A 12194-nucleotide genomic window follows, 5' to 3' on the forward strand; every position below is an offset into this window, starting at 1 on the left:
TTTAGGCTTAACACAAAAGTAATATTGTATCATAATAAATAAGCAGCTATTGCCCGCAACACTAAGCAGCATTTGATGCTAACTTTTAAAATATTTACTCTGTGGGTCATCCATTCCTTGGTGAATTATGAATGCCAGCATAAACTAGCATTTGTGTATTTTATATGTTGCACGTAATCGATTGCATATATTCATGTTTTATTCATATTCTCTTTTATTAAGTATCCTGACCTGGAGCATTTTTCAAAAACGTATTAATACATTTAATATAGGTTAGAACATACCCCCAATCTGTTCCGATATATATATATATATATATATATATATATATATATATATATATATATATATATATATATATATATATATATGGGGTGACTATAGGACATATAAAAATCTTACATGCATCTCATCTAGGCTAATCTGCATTTTGTGTTTTAGGTGCCACGTTAAATATTTATCCGATACTTATCCTAGATGCCGGATTGCAGCTATAAAATATTTAAGATTGCTTCTTCAAATGCACCCTTGTTAACGGATTCATTTCATCTTTGATGAGAACCATGGTGTTATTTTAATATATTCATGTGTGTGTCATGATCACCTACAAGTTCGCATAGAAAGATATTTCTTACGTTTTCACTGAAAGTGTTGACCAATCATGAAAAATCTGTTTTTTCTAGCTTCAAATGAACAACAATGAGCGCTGTATACGTTTTGCAGACCGTGACATATTTATTACGTTATTGACTCTAGTAAAATGCAGCATTCTTTCCTTTCTGGGTTTCACTTCCATCCTATATGTGTTATATTTCCTACTTTTTACTAGTTTTGCTTTAAAATGCAAAAGTAAAATTGAAAACCAAAACTGTTTCCCAAATCCAACCAATTATATTAGCTGTGTCTCCAGTTTCTATAAATGAATGCAAAATCTATTGGTTTTGGATCTATCCATTGTACCTCAGCACAGATAAATCTCAAATGAATGATACAAATTCTTCTTATTATGTTTTTTTTTTAATCAATGATGTAGTTGAGATAACTGTTTAATAAGTTTGATAGCTATGTCCCATTTTCAGAAGTTTGATAAATAATTGTTATCGAGTTACCGGATAAATGTATTAATTATTAATATAGCACAGCCTGAGAGTCTCTCTTTCTTTCTTTATTTATTTCTTTATTCTCTCTCTCACACACACACACACACACACACACACACACACACTTTAAGGATAGCAATTCACAATGATTGTTCTATACTTTACACATATTAAAATTATAACTATAATACTTTTCACAAGCTAATCTCACCAGATATTATCGTCGTATTGTTTTTCTTTTATACAGTGCTGTACACATTAATTAAGAATTATCAGTGTCTAATGCATAATATAAACGTAGACAATGAAATATGCATGTATATGACTTAACGTCACCTAAGCACAATCCTGGCTATAAAGTGCCGATTGAAAGATAGTTTTTAAACATGTAAATTAAACTAAATCTGCTAATCTCTTCTGGAAGATAAACCATTTACAATGCACGAAAATATAAGCTATTGCAAGATAAAATATGAAAATGTAAATATGAAGACACAGAATTAACAGGGTATACATAATAAACGTCTAAGTTAAAAAGATAGGATCGTTATAATGAACGGTCAAAATTTGGTATATAAACCATATTCGTTTAGACAGTCTGAAATTTCCTCTAGCGAACATCATGCAAAAACTTTGAATCGAATTTACATGAAAACGAAATCTGTCTGACTGGACTGGAGTCAATAAATACTCTACAGGAATGTGCTCCACTGTCAGTGGACATTAGTAGGATGTGCACTGAGGCCAAGTTACACCGTGCACGCTGCAGGTATGAATCGTGTACGTACCTCCTATACGTGAGTGGTACAATACTATTTTCTCTCTGCGATTCGTTCTATATGAGTGAAGTCATTCACATACTATAGGTTAGGTCTCTCAACGCTTTTATTTACGTAGTTTGCATGACATATTGTCCCTAATATACAGATTGTGTCGATTTATATAATATGCATTGTCATTCTTTGGAAATTTAGTTAAAAAACGGATGATTCCACAGCGGCCAAAGCATCCAAATATGCCCCCTTATCCTGAAGTCTAAGACCAGAAATGTACCAGCAAAGCATGATAATGGTTTAAAATTTGAAACTGATAAACTACAATGAACCGGTATAAAACAATACCTGCGACTGTCATGACAAATCTAAGCTGCTTTCAATACAGCAAAATTCCTGAAAAGACTGTCATAAGTGAATAAAGCACTTACACTGTTTTGAATGCAAACCCAATAGAAATTGTATCGCATTCACCATACAAGTACTTAAATCACTTCATAGCCGTTCATACCCTACAAAGTTTGCTAAAACTAATTACATTAGCATACAAATGTCATTACAGATTTGTAGCACTACCCTGTGCACTATCCCACTTCGTTTCACATTATTCTTAAAAAGCTTATCATATTCTCCTACAAGTATGTGCTATGTCGACCGCTACCAGATCTTCGGGTAGTGCGATGTAAGTATTTTTATGAATGAGGTCCATCAACTCTAATGGAAGTTTACTTATGTCAGTACCTTCCTTGAAGAGCAGTATGAGGATAGTTTCTACTTATCTGGAGTAAACACTTTCCATTATAGCCATGTTTAGTCCATACATACACCAGCAGCTGTTAAGAAAGTCATCACCGAGCAGAACTATAGTCTTCGTGCTGCGATGGATGGCGTTTGCGATGTTAGCGGCAAATTCCTCAACTGTCAGAAAATCATGGTGATGAATAGAGAAGTGAAGACCTACGGTCTCCACCCTTGAAAGAAGCGTGAATCTAACAAACCTTAGATTGTTATCCCCATGGAATAAAGACGCATCAAACTGGTAGTTTTCTCTTTCAATTTCGTATAGCCCGTTATAACCTGTGTACCTCCTCTTGGTCGTATAATAGAGGTATTGAAGTTTCCATTGATACCGATACATCATTCCTGCTATAAGTGCAACGACAAAATAGATTCTTGATAACATACAATATCCTGATAGATACAGTGTAGTTTTCACACCTTTTCTCTAATCCAAAAATTAGATTAACTAAGATAATGAATGATTTTTTGTTGTCAATTACGCTACAAGTATATCTGACAAAGCCAATAAATGTTATTCGACTTTTTTTCTTCGTATTGTACACACATTTCATGACGTCCAATATATTGCAGTCTCAATGAAACAGATTCTTTGTCAACTCTATCGTGACATTGCTAAAACTGGTCTCATCGGTCAGTTGTTTTCGTATATTCGCTGGTGTATAATTCAGTAGGCTTCGACTTATATCGAGATGAATAACCTTCATGTGATCCATTTGGATGTCGAATATCTGTAGATAATTCTGTCTTATATCCAACCATTCTAGACTCCGAAGTCCTGAAAATAGTCGGAACGAAAGTGCCATAATTAGGTTATTTGACTAAATCACTTTTCTGAGATTATTTAATTTTCCTAAGATACGCCCTTCACTATCTTTATGGAAAATGAGGCCGAGTATATTATTTCCAAGATAAAATGATTCCAGATTATTCAATTTCTCAAAAAATCTTTCACTGATATATGAGCATAAATTATCCGAAGCGTATAAAGTTGTAAGCTTATCCAACCCCACCAAAGGTCGCGTTAAGTTATAGAAGGAATTAAACTGATACAGTTATAAATTGGATTTAATTATTTGAGAAGAGTATTTCGGGTAACTCGAATCTCATAACCGCAAATTGAAAATGAAACTCTTTTAAGTTGGGAGGGAAAATAATAGAAAAGGCCTCCGCGCTAAGACTAGTGATCTTTACAAATTAATTTACGTTGCTAATTTCATCGTGCTTTCCATTCGATTTTATTAAATATATGTTTTCTGTACCGGAAATGCAAGATTACAATGCATCTATTTATTTAATGTCACCGGGTGTACTCCAATATAACCATAATGCATCTTTGTCAATGAATCTTGTTGGATTTGTATTGTGCTTCCAAGTTTCAAAGCCAATTGCAAGCATTTTATCCTCCAACATTGTCCCAACATACTGCATCTTACTTGAGGATGTGAATGGCATATTTGTTACGTACTGGTAGCCACCGTGAAGAATTTTTTACAATTAATAGACATAATAACCATATGTAAATTTGTTGTCAACTACAGACAACTTTTCCAGTGATTTTGGATACACACTGCCCCAACCGTTTTCAACTAGCTCGATTTGATTTCCATTCAAATATATTTCCTTTGATTTAAACATTCTATTTGTCTGATGCTAATTTGAACGCTAAAATGGAAAGTTGGATAATGTTTTTGGCTTTCGAAACGGTGATTGAGCCATTGATCAGCCCGAATGAGGCATTTCGCAAACCATCTAAACCAAGACCTAAGTTATTTGATATATCTAAATATTGTAGATGCCTTAATGGAATCGATGCACTATGTTCAATAGTACTGATGACACGTGATATATCTAGCACAGACAAGAAAGTTAGATTTACGAATGTGTTATTAGCTACTGATTCCATGTTACACTTATTACTAGACAGTTCTTGTATGCGAAGGTTTGTGAGTTTCAAATATGGCGTTATGTTTGTTATCAATTTTTAATGTGGTCAAGGATATGAGGCCAGGAAAGGTATCGTCGTGATATGAAGTGTTGTCCTTCATTTAATGGATCTGTTGAATGTTAAGAAAGCAAATGTTATTTAGAGATCTGCGTGCACGTGGTTCAACGACTTGGGCTGTCAGCGGAACCGCATTTGAATGAAGGTCAAGGCGTCGTAAGTTATCCATCCTTTTTCATCTTCCGTATATTGTTGCTTGATAGAGCCAACGATTACAGCTGTAGAACATTTGACAATTTTCTGCTTTCTGTCAATGTTATTTCGTTGTCACTCAAGTAAAAGAAAACAGTATCATTTGGCATTCTTGGAATTTATTTTAGACTTAGACTGGAGCAGTCTACTATCAGTCAGATCTGAAAGGTACATGCAACGAACACTGTCTTCACAAAATGTAGATTGCGCCTTCGACTGAAATTTATATATTCAATCTGAGCGAAAACAAAGGTTGTCCTCCCAACACTTATCTAGAGCTAGGTGTTTGTTGAAACGGTTTAAGACGATTATGAAAGAGTGATATATATTGAGTGCCGTATATTTACGTCTGCGCATGAATATCAGACAACATATAGGCTTTAAATCTGGCTTTGTATTTTCATTCTCAGACATATTGTAATATTTTTAAGGAAGAAAACAAATAATTTGCCATTGCTTGATACAAAATATCTGGTACAAAATCAGCTATGTTATGATCCACAGGCCAGATCAGGCGACATCAAATTGGCAGTGTTAACCGACAATGTCCTGAGCCCATTCAGTTCAAATATTATATCCATACAATTTTAAACCATAATGCCAATAACACTAAGATGTGACAAACACATCGCATACCATTTTAGTTTTCTAGTTACAAAAATGTAACATGTCAAGATTGGGGTGGGACAATGTACGTGTTTGTACGAATGCAGCGCATCATACAATATATAACAAGCTATCTGTCTACAATACATATATATACTTTACTCCTTCCAAAAGATACCATCAATTTCAATGTTACTTGGTATTTCTCAGTACAGTAAAACAAACATATGAAGCTACAATAATTACCGTTTTAGCACAACACAATGTCACCAGAGATACTGTCGCGATTCATCAGTGCAGCATCGATATATCGAGCTTACGTAATGTATTGCATAAATGGTTTTACACAATCGTTTATTATCTTTGTCTTGATTTATTTTGTATCGACTCAACGTCACCTTAAATACGTGCGCTTCATCACATACGGACAGAACATTGTCTGCGATATATAAACTTATATAACATTTTTTATTTCTTGTTTACATGATTGGTCCAATTATTTAATTTATCAGAATGTTTAGGAAGTACTTATGCGTGGTTTGGCACTTCCACTCAAGAGAAATTCATTTCTCTAGGAAGAAAAACTTGTCAATCATGGGCATCGATTGGAGTTGCGTTGAAAGGCCAAATTCGCATGAAATAATACGTTAGCGGCTTTTACATTTTTGTCTGCACATCCTATCTCAAAAACAACCACTAAACACGCAGTGACGTTTGAAGATACAAAATGGAGTCACAAATGGGATTAAAATGGTGGTATTACAAATGGCATAAATCTGAGTACATACATGTTATCATTAAATTGTGTGCAGAAAAATATATTTCGTATTATTAAATGTTAAACAAAGTCAGTTCGTGTGCATACATACGTTATGTATATCACTGAATTCGTAAGTAAGAATGTTTTATGTGTTTTTAGTTTATTGTACAGTTGAGTTGTTGTATTTTAAATGATTCCGGTGTTGCTGAACTCCGTTAGGTCGTTTATTCTGATACTCTAATTGTGTAGCAGTTGTGTAAAATAGTTGGGGAGGGCTAGGGTGGAGACTTCGGGTTTCATCATGCATGCATGCAATTTGGCTTGCAGTTAGTGTATGTCTCACGAATCATTTTAATTATATTGCCATGAACGATTTCCCATGGGAAGGAAATGGTAGCCATTTTCCATGCTGAAGGTCATCCATTGAAATATTGTCTAAAACGGGCTGACTGGATCATCCAACTTTTCACTATTATGTCATCAACCAAGGTACCATTTTAGTATGAATAAATGACTATTACAATTAAATTTAATGACACAAAGAGGCACATTTGTTGTATAGTTCGAATTATAACAGTATCGTGACAAGAACGGATGGTAATTTTTTTGTTTATACCATTGCAAGGGCATACAGGCAATTGAGGGTATGCGCGCATATTTATAATATTGCTAGGGCACACATTCAGGTTACGCATATGAATTATAATATTACTAGCTCACACAGACACTTGAGGGCATTCATGTAAATTATATCATTGCTAGGTACGCAGACAATTGAGGGTAGTAATGTAAATTATATCATTGCTAGGTACGCAGACAAGTAAGGATATTCGTGCAAATTAGATAATTTCTAGACACATAGACAAGTGAGGGTATTCGTGTAAATTATAGAATTGCTAGGCACGCAGACAAGTGAGGATATTCGTGTAAATTAGATCATTGCTAGACCCATACACAAGTGAGGGTATTCGTGTAAATTATCTCATTTCTAGGCACGCAGACAAGTGAGAGTATTCGTGTAAATATTAGTATTGCTAGGCACACAGACAAGTGAGGATATTCATGTACATTATATCATGGTTAAGTATATATTAAGATTTATATCATTTCATGGGCACACATGCCAATGAGGATATTATTTAGATTATACATTTACTAATGCACACAGACAAGTGAGTATGACCGTATGTATGTAGATTTGTACCATTGTAATGGCACACAGACAAAGTGGAGGTATTATACAGATTTATATGTTTGCTTGGCCACACAGAAAAGTGACTGTATCGATGTAGGTTGGTAGCATTATTATGGCACACAGACAAGTGAGGGTATGTATGTAGATTTATATCATTGGTAGGGCACACATACAAGTGTGGGTATGTATGAAGATTAATATCATTGGTAGGGCACACATACAAGTGGGGGTATGTATGTAGATTTATATCATTGGTAGGGCACACATACAAGTGTGGGTATGTATGTAGATTTATATCATTGGTAGGGCACACATACAAGTGTGGGTATGTATGTAGATTTATATCATTGGTAGGGCACACATACAAGTGTGGGTATGTATGTAGATTTATATCATTGGTAGGGCACACATACAAGTGTGGGTATGTATGTAGATTTATATCATTGGTAGGGCACACATACAAGTGGGGGTATGTATGTAGATTTATATCATTGGTAGGGCACACATACAAGTGGGGGTATGTATGTAGATTTATATCATTGGTAGGGCACACATACAAGTGGGGGTATGTATGTAGATTTATATCATTGGTAGGGCACACATACAAGTGGGGGTATGTATGTAGATTTATATCATTGGTAGGGCACACATACAAGTGGGGGTATGTATGCAGATTTATATCATTGGTAGGGCACACATACAAGTGGGGGTATGTATGTAGATTTATATCATTGGTAGGGCACACATACAAGTGGGGGTATGTATGCAGATTTATATCATTGGTAGGGCACACATACAAGTGTGGGTATGTATGTAGATTTATATCATTGGTAGGGCACACATACAAGTGGGGGTATGTATGTAGATTTATATCATTGGTAGGGCACACATACAAGTGTGGGTATGTATGTAGATTTATATCATTGGTAGGGCACACATACAAGTGTGGGTATGTATGTAGATTTATATCATTGGTAGGGCACACAGACAAGTGTGGGTATGTATGTAGATTTATATCATTGGTAGGGCACACAGACAAGTGTGGGTATGTATGTAGATTTATATCATTGGTAGGGCACACATACAAGTGTGGGTATGTATGTAGATTTATATCATTGGTAGGGCATACAGACAAGTGTGGGTATGTATGTAGATTTATATCATTGGTAGGGCACACATACAAGTGTGGGTATGTATGTAGATTTATATCATTGGTAGGGCACACATACAAGTGTGGGTATGTAGGTAGATTTATATCATTGGTAGGGCACACATACAAGTGTGGGTATGTAGGTAGATTTATATCATTGGTAGGGCATACAGACAAGTGTGGGTATGTATGTAGATTTATATCATTGGTAGGGCACACATACAAGTGTGGGTATGTATGTAGATTTATATCATTGGTAGGGCATACAGACAAGTGTGGGTATGTATGTAGATTTATATCATTGGTAGGGCACACATACAAGTGTGGGTATGTATGTAGATTTATATCATTGGTAGGGCACACATACAAGTGTGGGTATGTATGTAGATTTATATCATTGGTAGGGCACACATACAAGTGTGGGTATGTATGTAGATTTATATCATTGGTAGGGCACACAGACAAGTGTGAGTATGTATGTAGATTTATATCATTGGTAGGGCATACAGACAAGTGTGGGTATGTATGTAGATTTATATCATTGGTAGGGCATACAGACAAGTGTGGGTATGTATGTAGATTTATATCATTGGTAGGGCATACAGACAAGTGTGGGTATGTATGTAGATTTATATCATTGGTAGGGCACACATACAAGTGGGGGTATGTATGTAGATTTATATCATTGGTAGGGCACACAGACAAGTGGGGGTATGTATGTAGATTTATATCATTGGTAGGGCATACAGACAAGTGGGGGTATGTATGTAGATTTATATCATTGGTAGGGCACACATACAAGTGGGGGTATGTATGTAGATTTATATCATTGGTAGGGCACACATACAAGTGTGGGTATGTATGTAGATTTATATCATTGGTAGGGCACACATACAAGTGTGGGTATGTATGTAGATTTATATCATTGGTAGGGCATACAGACAAGTGTGGGTATGTATGTAGATTTATATCATTGGTAGGGCACACATACAAGTGTGGGTATGTATGTAGATTTATATCATTGGTAGGGCACACATACAAGTGTGGGTATGTATGTAGATTTATATCATTGGTAGGGCACACATACAAGTGTGGGTATGTATGTAGATTTATATCATTGGTAGGGCACACATACAAGTGTGGGTATGTATGTAGATTTATATCATTGGTAGGGCACACAGACAAGTGTGGGTATGTATGTAGATTTATATCATTGGTAGGGCACACAGACAAGTGTAGGTATGTATGTAGATTTATATCATTGGTAGGGCACACATACAAGTGTGGGTATGTATGTAGATTTATATCATTGGTAGGGCACACAGACAAGTGTGGGTATGTATGTAGATTTATATCATTGGTAGGGCACACAGACAAGTGTGGGTATGTATGTAGATTTATATCATTGGTAGGGCACACATACAAGTGTGGGTATGTATGTAGATTTATATCATTGGTAGGGCACACATACAAGTGTGGGTATGTATGTAGATTTATATCATTGGTAGGGCACACATACAAGTGTGGGTATGTATGTAGATTTATATCATTGGTAGGGCATACAGACAAGTGACAGTACTTGTTCAAGGTCACATATATATCTCAATATTTTATCACATAGCATATTAATGACCACATTTTTTATTTCAATATACTGTAACATTCTTTATTCGGTGCAACATGTTTATTTCAACATACTACCCATTGGTATATCCGGGCCACATTTGTAATTTAATATACTAGCACATTTCCTTTCTCGGCCCACATTTTATTTCAATATGCTTTCACATTAGTATTCTTGGTACCATTAGTTTCGACGTACAATTTTATCTTTTGATTGGTCAATGATATCTTAATAATCTAGAAGAGCAGACCATAGTAAATGTTTTAAATGAAGAAATGCAATATAAAATCTTTTAAAAGTGGTAATAATTTGGCATTTCATTCATTGGTGTTCAATCAATATTGTATATGTTTATAGAAAGAGATGGTAAGAAAGTGCAGTTAAAATAGTGCCCAAAGCATTATTTAACTAAACCAAATTGCTTTCGATGCAGTAGTACAAAAACAAAATATCACACAAACTGAAAAAAATGCATATGCATATAAAGAGACATTACAAATAAACTAATTCTAGAAACTAGGAGTTCTAACATCTTTAGCGCCTGTTCGAAGCTAGAAACATACATCCGATTTTGGAAACTTCAGATGTTTTCATTTTGTTAGGTATGTTTGATTTAATTTATATTTGATTTAATTTGTGTTTGATTTGATTTGACTGTTTGTAAGTTTTGGAATCTCTTTATTTTCTTTACATGTAAAGGTAATGTAATTTTGTTTAATTGGAATTTGATATTTTCCAGAAAATTCAGTTTCACCTGAATCTTTCCTTAAATACATGATAATAGAAAAACTGTCTCTTTCTTATTTAGTTCCTGGCCTTGATTGACGGTCAAGTAAACAACTTTTTCTCGGAGTGAAATGATTAGTTCTTGTCAAGGGCATAAAGGGCTACGTGATTTTTGTATTTCGCAATTATGCATTTCTAAAATTACGAAACACTTATTATTAAAGGTGATATTTAGAGCGAGAGACCTAAGTGGTTTGGGGCTTTTAAACACCTGATGTTAAATTGTTTTCTGTGTTGTGACTAGTTTTCAATTTTTGAGTTATATGTTAATTTTTCTTCACATTATTTGGACTCTGATAAATGAATTCGTTTCTCTGGAAATATTATTGTATTCATACAGAATTCTTGAACAAAGACATCTTGAACATTTTTTTTCGATTTCCAGGACAGGAGGATTAATTATTGTGTTTCTACAAGGAACTGTAGACTTGAACACAGTACAAGTTACGTAATATGTCATTGCCTTCCATCTTGGATTCTTCGTCGGGACTCTAACTTGAAATCATTAAAACGTTTCATTCTTAGGACTTCTAAAATATTATTCGTGGATTAGTCTTGGATTATTTTTATATTTGATTCTTAAAACCATAAGTTCTTATTTTTTCCACTTTACAGTAATTTTAAAGGGAAATAAATAATTTGTTATATTTTTCAAAGCTTGTTGTTTTCACTTTTTCTTGTGTTACTGTTATTCGAGCATAGACAAGTAACATAAGAATTTCACCTACCACATTCACGAAAAATCCATAGACAAGACAGCGTCAATAAACGGACACTGGCACAGAATTCCTATAAACCAATATAAGACCGTTTTGTTCTTTTTATTGCTTTTGAAAACGTCTCTTACATTTCTGAGAAATAACATGAATTTTGGGTTGATCTCTGTGGCTGCCATATTGCATGCCAAATGGGCACCATTTTGACTTACGACCAGCTAGATGTTAAATCAAGGCTTCTGGTACAAAAATCCATGTCCATATAATAATTCACACAGATTGAGTAGGGATACCAAAGTTTACCAAAATGCTGCCATGGCAATATTTAAATGTTATTAGGACCATTCGGGTACCATAACAAGTCTACTGATGAAACAGCCATCTCTATATAACATTCCTTAGCCTTAACAATATTTTAAAGATGGCAACCATTTTTATTTCAGAATAAACATCAATTTTAATTAGATGCGCAAGTTTTAATTAAAGTAA

General features: G+C 34.5%; 1 pseudogene across 1 annotated transcript in view; it reads right to left on the minus strand.

Annotated features, from left to right (window-relative positions):
• Positions 1 to 379: 379 nt before the first annotated feature.
• Positions 380 to 12194, minus strand: part of LOC149800137 (toll-like receptor 4) — a 39500-nt pseudogene continuing 27685 nt past the window's right edge. Inside the window, exon 2 of the transcript XR_016421096.1 lies at positions 380 to 3449. The product of XR_016421096.1 is annotated as a toll-like receptor 4 (transcript). The remainder of the gene's footprint in view (positions 3450 to 12194) is intronic.

This window comes from Sinohyriopsis cumingii, chromosome 5, assembly GCF_028554795.1.
Source record: "Sinohyriopsis cumingii isolate HCF-2022 chromosome 5, ASM2855479v2, whole genome shotgun sequence".
Lineage (NCBI taxonomy): Eukaryota > Metazoa > Mollusca > Bivalvia > Unionida > Unionidae > Sinohyriopsis > Sinohyriopsis cumingii.